Source organism: Buteo buteo, unplaced genomic scaffold (genome assembly GCF_964188355.1).
Source record: "Buteo buteo unplaced genomic scaffold, bButBut1.hap1.1 HAP1_SCAFFOLD_50, whole genome shotgun sequence".
Taxonomy (NCBI): Eukaryota; Metazoa; Chordata; class Aves; order Accipitriformes; family Accipitridae; genus Buteo; species Buteo buteo.
In genome coordinates this window covers 175,395-186,791 of record NW_027439216.1, presented here as the reverse complement: position 1 = coordinate 186,791, position 11,397 = coordinate 175,395, and positions in this window count along the sequence as shown.

Here is an 11,397-nt window from a genome sequence, read left to right as displayed (position 1 = left end):
ACCACAAGGGCTTTCTGTGGCAAGTCTTTCCCTCTGCTGTCCTGATAATGAGCAGCAAGCTCTGCTTCGTCAAATTCGAACAGAGTCGAACAGGAGGTGCTGACAGAAGAATAAATACGCATGCTCTGGGTCAAATCCTGAGAAGTCACCATACTAGGAGCGGTACAGGGGAATGCGGCAGCCCGCCAATAAAGGAAATGACATACTGGGCAAACCAGAGGACCATTTAAAATACTCAAACCCAAACTATTGGCAGACATCCTGCAGGCAAGGTCAGATGGCATTTGCAAGGCAGCAGGGAGGAACAGCCTCTGCAGCTGTAACCGTTCAAGCAGAGGGCAGGAACCACCCTGGGGGACGCAGCACAGCCCTCCACATCTGCCACCATGGCCCCTGTGAATAGCTACCCCCAAAAACTGTATCTTTATGGCTACTGACACTGACAGATGGCAAAGCAGGAAATTATTGGCCTTGGGACCTGAGCTCAGACTGATGCATGAAAAAAACCTGCAGAAAATCACCTTATACAGCTGGAATTGGAATCGATAACTTATCAACACTACGGAGAAGGGGGGGGAAAATCCCAGTTCTCTCTGGCCTAGTGGTTCTGCTTACTAACTAGGGCTATTCTGTAGCAGTCAATATTTTTGCAAACTGGACGTAATTCATGCACAAGTACAACATGGATTGAGGGTGGCTGAGGAGAAAGGGAGATAACAGAACAAAACCTTTGCCTGGACAGTATTTGGATTTGGAGAAGTTCTGAAGCACCTCCGTCAGATGACACAATTTCTTCCTCTATGACAGCCCAGAAAAAAAATGGTGTCACAAGGTCACCATGAATTGTACTCCCAAGGGGAAAAACAAAGGTTGTCATCATCAATGGTAGGTGAGACTAGGAAAATATTAAGTGCTGCCTTTGTGTGTTGCAATTGTTATTATACCTTCCCAATATGTAATTTGATTTCTAGAAGCAAGTATTACATAGTGTCTGTTTTGAGAAGAAATTTTCTGGCATACTTCAAAAACGCAAAATTCACAGAGAATTGTTTTTTAAAGAAGTTAATGTGTCTGAAAACTCTGTTTCATTTACAGTCTAAAGGAAAAACATAAATACCTTATCAACCCTTAAATTGCATGCAATTTGATGCACCAGTATCAAGTTAAAAATGAATAATTCCACGCCTAAAGGAAACAACTCTCACTTCATGTTGAGGGTCATTTATGTGAGTTGTGCGTATTTATCCAGATGAGGAGAAAAGTATAATACACACTCGCATTGTGGGGTGGGGGTGGGGGGATTAAAAAAATAACAACTCTATTTTTGTAATTCTATTGAGTTTTCATATTGTCACGCAGACAAATTGGTTCTATATTCCTGAGCCACGCTGCATTATGCCAGGGGAGGAAGGCACATCCCTGCTTCACTAAATTGTGGGGGAGTAGACTCAGTGGAATGAAGAAAGAAAAAAAAAAAAAAAAAAAAAAAGCTGATGAACACAATCCATTCTCAGCTGAAGTTGTGGGTGGGCTCCAGGATATTTTGGTAACTCACTTGCACAATATACTGCTGCAATGTGCAAAAAAGAAACAATGCCAGCGTGCTGCACACACCACAGTTTTAACCTCCTGTAAACCGAGTCACACACCTTGGCCACACGGTGTTCATCTGGATGGAAGATGCAACAAGTGAGCCGGGGTGCCCCATCCTGCTGCCAGCAGCAGGCTGACCCCCCCGCCATGGGACGGCAGGCAGCACACCCCCAGGCTTCTCCACATGCAACCCCAATTGTAGCAGCACAGGGAGTTGCCACCCTTCCTCGCCAGCACCAAACCATGGGGGACACCGCTGAGGCTCTGTACACCCACAGCCTAGCTCAGGTGCTTGCTCCGCATCTCTCCAATGCCCAAATCACGGCTGGCAGTGGCCCAGGGCTGGCCCTAGGAGAAGTCCAGCTCCCAGGACAGGCCCTTGGCTCCCACAGCCAGCACCAAAATTGCACCCAGGGAACTTGCTCCCTACACAAACAGATGCACTCACTGAAAATATAAACCCATCTCCCTGCCTGCCCTGGATGCTCCAAGTTACTCCTAGAGAGGTCCAAAAGCCCACAAAACCCCATCTCCCGCCCAGGTATTAATACAGACTCTCTTGTACACACGTTTGATAATTTTCTGCAGTGAACAGTGGAACACGCATTGCAAAACGTAAAGGTGAAATAAAAGAAAATAGCATTTCTCTAATGGTGAAAAAGCGGACAGCCAAAGGCTGTAAATTGCTTTACAAGGTCCCACCAGGCATGATGGGTTGCTGCTGTCTTTTCTCAGAACTTAACTCCTCTTTCCTCTGTGAGCCTATAGGCAAGGAAGCAGGTTTTAAGGCAAATCAGAGACCTTCTGCCACCCTCATTCATGCAAGGGACCCCCTCTCCCCTCAGCTGGACCAGTTAGAAGGAATTTATCCGGCTACTAAGTGCAGGTTCAAGGTCCCTTAATATGTTATTTCCTACCTTGTGATAGGCATTTGTCATGGTTTAACCCTAGCCAGCAACTATGCACCACGTGGCTGCTCACTCACTCCCCCCCCACCCAGTGGGATGGGGGAGAAAATTGGGAAAAGAAGTAAAACTCATGGGTTGAGATAAGAACGGTTTAATAGAACAGAAAAGAAGAAACTAATAATGATAACACTAATAAAATGACAACAGTAGTAAAAGGATTGGAATATACAAATGATGCACAGTGCAATTGCTCACCACCCGCCGACCGATGCCCAGTTAGTCCCCAAGCGGCGATCCCCCCACCCCCACTCCCCCCAGTTCCTATACTAGATGTGACGTCCCATGCTATGGAATATTCCTTTGGCCAGTTTGGGTCAGCTGCCCTGCCTGTGTCCCCTCCCAACTTCTTGTGTCCCTCCAGCTTTCTTGCTGGCTGGGCATGAGAAGCTGAAAAATCCTTGACTTTAGTCTAAACACTCCTTGGCAACAACTGAAAACATCAGTGTGTTATCAACATTCTTTGCATACTGAACTCAAAACATAGCACTGTACCAGCTACTAGGAAGACAATTAACTCTATCCCAGCTGACACCAGGACAGCATTTTTCTCCACATCCTGAGTATTCAAAGAAAGCTAGGTAAATCCGACTTAAGACCAAAATTCACCTCTGAGCTCAGAGCAAGATTATCACGCTATTAGGATTCATTCTGGGGACCATTACACATACTGAGAAAAAAAGTGGCTATACAAGAGCAGAGTGCTCTCAACCTTCTCATCTCAGTGAACTTCAGCTATGAGAGAAGAATGGCCCAACATTGACAGAGAAGAGACAGTACAATAGAAAGGTGTCCAAACACAAAACTCTGTTCCAAAGTTTCTATGATGGTTTTGTTCAGCCCTGTGGAAAATACGCATATATCTGGGTTTGCTGATTTTATTTTCTTTGACATTTGAAACTTATAACAAATTGGACTCAATTTAATACAAGAATTTCTAAGCACGTACATGTGGCATTTCTTTCCAAGTAATTTTCTTCTCTTATTATCAGAATAACTCATTACGTACGTGACAAAGTCTCTGTGTCAGTACATTCTAAACCTTACAAGAACAGGATTGTACCAGAATTAGGTATTCCGTATCAAATGCATCTTCGACAGACTCAAGTAAATGAGGAACAAAAGTTTAAGGCTGTCTGAAACTAAGTGCAGTTGTCAGCTGCTGTTTTTCAAACAAGCCATGTAGTACTCACATCCTTGGAAAAGCAGTGATACAGAGCCAGAGAAATTAACTGTATCCCAGGGGCTTGAGATTGAACGCTAAAAAAAATAAAAAATAAAAAATTACGTGGTTCTTCCTATATAGAGATTCAAGAAGGTAGTGGAAAAAAAATTATTAAATGCTTGTTTGGGGAAATTTTTTGAACCAGAAAATTGCGTAGAAGATAGCTCAAAACAGTGAAAATTATTAGCATAATAAAACCAAAAACGTGCATATGGTACAGTCAGTTAACAATAGAATTTCATAATTGCACCACCATAGTTACTCTTAGCAAATACCAGCTCTAGACTCAACAAAAGAGCTCTTCCTTCTCCCACTGACTCGAACATAGCTACACACATGAATTTATCTAGTTATCTATCCTAAGTTTGTATAATTTTGGAAAAAAAAAAGGGAACCCAACACACACACACACACACACAGAAACCCACCCTCCATCTGCAAGGTCAGATCAGAGAGCCAAAGGGTGCCCCACACAACAGAGCATCTCTGCCCCCATGCTCCCCCTGGCTGCCCCAGAGCCAGCTCCGCTTCCCAGCCCTGCTGTGCTCTGTGGCAGCATGCCAGCCTTGAGCAAGTATTGAACAGGACCTGAGTATTCAGTATCTTTTGGTTTCAGCTCATCTATAAAATGATGACAAAAAGCAGACTTTTTGTTGGGGGGAATTTTCAGCTGGATCAGGCCTATAACATAGTACTGCAAAAAAGCCAAGCAACCGGAGGGGGGAGGGGCTGGGGGGGGGGACATGACAACCCAACAAAAAAAAAAACCAACAAAAAAACCCCAAACACCACACCAACCCAGCCACTATGTATTCAGTAAGAGTACTACATCTATATGCCATCGCTTCTGAGAGGAGTGCAGGCAGAGGAGATCATCATCCGTGTTGGGCTGCAGGTTTCTCTCTGTTCTGAGCACCTCACCACATGCAACGTGTGCATGAAAAGGCGTGGTGTGAAATGGAAAACCCTGCATAACAACATAGTGGCTTGGTTGATACAGCTTAACAATTGGCCATGAAAACAAACAAACAAAAAGACAGGACTGTACTTGAGAAATACCTGTTTGCCAACTTAATTCTTATCATACAGTCAGATCAGTCAACTGCAAACACAGTTACAGATATCTGTAATAAAATATTAATAGCTCTTGTATACTGCTTCCACAAGGTAATGTAGTGAAAAATGAATGTTGCTAACACACTTCCACATTTTCTCTTCTGTTACGGCTGAAAGCTTACACTGGAGAAAGCCAGTTTACTGCAGCATTATTCCTTTTTTCTTCCAGGAGGTATTTTTCCTTTAAACCTTAGAGAATAATTAAAATTCCTCACACAGGACAATGGTAAATAAGATTAGGGCATGCATTTCAAATGTAGCATACTAATGGCATTTTTGGACCTCATAATAAATCATCTCTATTCTCTGCAAGCAGTAGAGAAAATGGATAAAATATCTGAAATATACATCCCAATATATGAGTCCCATAACTTCACTCTTATCTTTCCATGTCTCTGACTTGCCCAGACATCTTGGCATTGTAGACAGAATATTAGCTTTTTTTATACATCACACAACAACCCAATAATCTCATTAACTGCAAATACTGTAGGAATGCAGCAGCCTGCTGATACCCACAAAACCATTTCAGCTTTTGCCAGGGCCAGTTGTCAGCAATAAGCAGCCAAACATACATTGCTCTATCTGATTCACTTTATCATTTCATTTTACAGCTTCTGTTTAGCACTGAGCTGATAGAAGAGAAATGTTTTAACATTCAATATGAGGACTGCTTATGTCAATACACTGAAGCTGCTTTGGTTTTGTACCTAACCTTTGGATGATCTCATCTCTTCCATAGGTTTCTGACATTTATGTTTGTTCTGAGTAGCTGCAGTTTACCCTACTGCAAACAGTAGGATCATGACTGGATATTTCCCTTATCTGATAGGTTTTCTCTCAGCTTGCTTTTCTTTTTCCTTCCATATAACATCAGCAGAAACCATTGCAGTGTTTTCCACCTCCCCTGGGCTATATCACACTGTATCTATTGAGACAACTACAAACCTTGTTTCCTGGTTTGGGGCAAATCCATTTCTCCTGATTCAACTTTGAGTTCAGGTAAATCTCAGCCCTCTGTTAAACCCTGGGAGGGTGAAATGGCCATGTGTATGCTATGCCTGATAAACCCTGTCCTAGTTTGCAAGAAATCCTGCTGGTTTTGCACATTAGACATTTCTTAATATTTCTTTCCTCTAGGAAATCATTTTGGCTAAACAAGGATAACAAATTAGTTTGTCTTCTAGTTTTCACAACTAGTAGAAATGAAAAGAGGAATAAAAGATTAAGGAATATGGAGTGTGGGTGCTTTTATTTTCAGGAAATTGCATAGATAAAAGAATTTTTTTCTTCCAACAGACATTCTCCAAATCCCCTTTAAGTTCAATTTTCTGCTGTACTTCCCAGATAAGCATTCAGTACTTCTTGGTTTTAGCTCATGCAATCAATATAAATCAGAAAATTGTTACCCTCTGAATGCTAACTAACACATTTTCTCTTTTCTCTTCAATAACTTCAGGCTAGAGCAGGTACTCCTCACGCGGGTTGCTGTTTGCGGTCTTCAAAGATGAAATCTTTATCATGGACTTTTGTTACTTTACAATCTTTACTATTGACTTTCAAGTTCCTGTGACAATGGAAAGGCTGTCACTTTGAGGCCAGCCTTCAAAAAACTTCAGCTTATTTACAGCAGCATGAGCTGAGCGTGCCAGCTGACTCGTGCCTTATTTCTGTGTCTGTGGGAAGGCTCCTTTTCTGCACCAGATGCACCACCAGCATCACACCAGCCATCACAGCCTGAGGGCAAGCGCAGACCCCCATGGGGTTGGCATTAGTGCTGGCTCAGCTCCCTAAACCTACTGCCAAGTAGGCAGCTGGAAGCTGTGAAGTTTAGTCAGAAATTTTGATGGAAAATGCCAAAAAGATAACTAAAAGCTGCCGAGGCTTTTCTTACATCAAGGACTCAGAAGTTCCACTTACAGAAAGCTTAGAAGTGAGATCAGCAATTCAGGGAGCTGGAGAATTTGATTATATGATAGCTCAGTTATTGTGATTGTAATGGCAACTCCATCTGAGGCTACAACCACTTCCCAGGTCAACTCAGCTGTTCAGGATGTATCTGGTCTGGAGGATCTTGTTTAGAAATAGCTGTTAACTCTTTTGGGGAAGATTTCCACGGCAAGCCAGCAAAATCAGTGATACAACAATATTAACAAATCTCACTCACACAAAAATCCAGTTAAATGGAGAAATAAATGCACACTCATTTCCCAAAGTACAGCACACGTGAAGTCCTCCCCTAATGGATGAGCACCAAAGTGGGTGCCTGAATCATTCCAATGACTTTCTAGCAGAAAGTATCATTGTATGCAGGACTTGGTCACCATTTTCAGTTCAGCACTTGGAAAAAAGCAGTAACCTGCTTTGAAGGGGAGTCAATCCATTAATTAATAATGGGAGACAAATTAAAATACGGTAGCATTAAAACAGTATGAGAAGGAAGGTGTGACTGAGGTACTGTTCACCTAGACACAGGCAGCTCCCACACAAGCACAGAATTACAAACAGGCTAAGGTGACAGCCACACAAGTACACCCTTACCCCACTGCCCAGGGCACTGCACCTCTGGGGGTGTCCCCACAACACTGTGCCTCCAGTGGTGCTCACAAGCTATTTCAGATTCAGCAAACCCCATACACTCCTCCTGCAGCAATTCAGCATTTTTTTGGACCCCAAAACGACTTGACATTACTCTTGAAGCTATCCAGCTCTCCAGAAGCTCTTAAAAAACAGACACTCCACAAGCACAAAAACCCCTCCAGATTTCCTCAGTCAGCCACAACTTTTCCAGTTTGTGACACAGCCTTACTCATCGTCTAGCTACAGCACGTTTTTACAGCTACAATCCATTTAGCTACAAAATATGGGTCCAAGCCACTTCCAGATTTTTCCCCCCAGAGGAAAACCTTCTCATTTAACCCACTTCTCAGCTTATCCTTCCGACAACATAGCCACACTGCTTATCAGAAGGAGCAGAAAAGACAGGAATGAAGAAAACAGACAGAAATAACTCTTTTTCTTCCAGAAATTTCAAATGCTATCCTTCTCTTATTGCTAGGCATCCTGCTCACCTCCTCCTCCATGCAAGTGTGAGCACCAGCAAGGGTACAGGTCTCAGAGGTATTGCACATAGTGCTGCTTTATAGCTGTCGTTTCTGATTAAAAGCTGCAGGTGTACTCCACTCGAGCGAGGCTGGATCTCTCTCCGGGACTGCCGTCAGTCCGCATAAGGCCCCTACATAAAACAAAAAGAAAAAAAAAAATGAAACGCTGCAGCTCTTTGTGTTCATCTGGCTCAGCAATGAACATCTAAATATAAAATGTTTATTGTCACTTAAGGTGAGCTCTGTGTCCCAAGCCAACGAGTTGGCATCCTGCAAAGCCAGGCATATATTTGCAATTGTTGCCATCCAACAGTTTGCATTGTTATGAACTAGATTTAATGGTTACACTCTGTATCTATTACCCATTTAAATTACTCTTCCAGCATGTGAATATTAAACACTGGAAAAGGCAGATGAATGCCTGTACAAAACTACAGTAAGAAAAGAAAGATTCTAACAAAATGTTTAATAGAAACAAGTGGCACCCTGACTCCAGTGATGTTTCACTCCTCTCTGCTGAGCCCAGAACTGGATGACATTGTTCCAAACTTGTTAGCGTAGAATCATAGAATAGTTTGGCTTAGAAGGGGCCTTCAAATGTCATCTAGTCCAACCCGCCCCCCCCCCCCCCCCCCCGCAATGAGCACAGGCATCTTCAACTAGGTCAGGTTGCTCAGAGCCCTGTCCAACCTGACCTTGAAGTTTCCAGGGATGGGGCATCTACCACCTCTCTGGGCAACCTGTGCCAGTGTTTCACTACTCTCACTGTAAAAAATTTCTTCCTTATATCTAGTCTGAATCTACCCTTTTTTAGTGTAAAACCATTACCCCTTGTCCTATTGCAACACTCTCTACTATAAAGTCTGTCCCCAGTATGCCAGTAAAGAAAACATTTCCATCCTTACTATTGTCCTGTTTGAGTCTTGATTTATGAGATCTAAATTTTACACATGAAAGCATTCTTAAGAAAATCATACAAATTAGTCCCTCTGACCTAAATGGCAATAGGAAAAAAAAAAAAAAAATAAATAAAAAATCACATCACCAAGCTGCTTTTGATAACTTTTTTCCCCACAAAAACTTTCCTGCAGACCAGGTGTTCTTCCATGTTTATTTTCAATTTTTTCTTCCATCTTTCAAACTTAAGGGGAAGAGATTCAACATTTTTGAGCATGATTCCAAGTGCCATGAAGAATTATTGCACTGGGGAGAAAGGAGGACTTTCCGCTCAAATTTTATTTTCTTAATTTGGGTTTGTTTTTTTTTTTTTTTAAATCTCATGCCCAGGACATGGACATCTTTCCATAGACTATTTCTAAAGCTGAGTGCTTGGAAAAGTCCTGTCATCAGGACACTGCAGCGGTGTTCAGATCATTCTGCACTGGAGAGTCCAACATCACCAAAAACTTCCTGAGAAATTTTGAAGGAAAAAAAAAAAATCTCTATTTTGAAGGAAAAAAAAAAACCCTCTATTTTGAAGGGAAAAAAAAAAAATCTCTATTTTGAAGGGAAAAAAAAAATATCTCTATTTTGAAGGAAAAAAAAAAATCTCTATTTTGAAGGAAAAAAAAAAATCTCTATTTTGAAGGAAAAAAAAAAATCTCTATTTTGAAGGAAAAAAAAAATCTCTATTTTGAAGGAAAAAAAAAGTCTCTATTTTGAAGGAAAAAAAATATATCTCTATTTTGAAGGAAAAAAAAAATCTCTATTTTGAAGGAAAAAAAAATCTCTATTTTGAAGGAAAAAAAAAAATCTCTATTTTGAAGGGAAAAAAAATCTTTATTTTGAAGGGAAAAAAAATCTCTATTTTGAAGGGAAAAAAAAATCTCTATTTTGAAGGAAAAAAAATCTCTATTTTGAAGGGAAAAAAAATCTCTATTTTGAAGGAAAAAAAAAGTCTCTATTTTGAAGGAAAAAATATATCTCTATTTTGAAGGAAAAAAAAAAAATCTCTATTTTGAAGGAAAAAAAAAAATCTCTATTTTGAAGGAAAAAAAATATCTCTATTTTGAAGGGAAAAAAAATCTTTATTTTGAAGGGAAAAAAAATCTCTATTTTGAAGGGAAAAAAAAATCTCTATTTTGAAGGAAAAAAAATCTCTATTTTGAAGGAAAAAAAATCTCTATTTTGAAGGGAAAAAAAATCTCTATTTTGAAGGAAAAAAAAAATCTCTATTTTGATTTTAAAAGACACCATTGTCAGGAACAATTATCCCTCATTTTTCTCATTCTCTTCTTTTGCTATAGCTTCTGGGAGGGAGCTATCCAGCTGTCATTTCCTCCTTAGCATGACACTGCATTTCTTTGTTGCAGCCAGCTCTAGGAAGTCATTTGGACAGTTAGTGTCCAGCCTGTAGAGGACAAGTCCAAGTCTCCCCACCAAGTGACACTGTAAGGACATCATGCTGCCATGGTCCATCCTCACCATGCAAGGAAGAAAAACAAGCCAAAAACGTTTTACTAGTTCGGGTTCCCCTGAAGACAGGGAAGGGGGCCAAGATTGTGCAAAGTTAATCGTGCCAGGGTGCGTGTACGAGGGGTCCCCGTACACGAGGGTATGACAGTCCCTTGGTACAAGACCCGGGCACAAATGTCCTTCATAGCACTGGGGTGGGAGGGAACAGTCATCATTCAAGCACATCCCTGCGTGGCTCCTTTGGACTGTACCCCTGATCCCTCCTATGTACCTGAACTGCTCGTCTGGATTTCTACAGCAGCTGTTGACACCCTTCCTTGGCCTCCTCCCAGCAGAGCTTCCCTGCTCCTGCAGGGCTGGCTGGCAGAAAGGCCCACAGGACCTCCTGCCATCTTCCAAAGCAACAATCCCCGTAAAATGCAATGGATCCCAGAGGTGTTCAGTGGCAGCAGGAAGAAGCAAACAAAAAAACAAAACAAAAAACCCCAAGAACTTTCTAGCATGAACAACTGAAAAAAGATCCTTTGAATCACCAGATCTTCTCTGCTGCCCATAGTCAGTTCTCCTAAACTCCCCTAAAAAAAAACCACAAACCACAAACCAAATCAAAAGAAAGAGAAAAAAAAAAAAAAACACAAACCACAAAACCAAAACAAAAAACCCCCAGTGAACAAAGATCCTCACATTCAGCCTCCAGTGAATAAGGGCAGGGAATGAATTATGGGATAGCAGATCCTTCACAGACCAAGCCTGCCTGCTCTCTGCTCTCATTTTATTGCGCAGCATCTGCCTGCTGCTCCTGGCCCAGCAGTAGCCACTGCCACGACGCTACCTGTCATCGGAGAAGGGTGGCAGCTTCTCATAGGGCTTAGAGGCACAGTCTGACACATCATGAAAGTCATTCCCTTTCTTAGTCACTAATTGAAGTTGGTATTGCAATTTTCCTCTCTGACCTTTGGATTCTTGCAGCACGGGCATT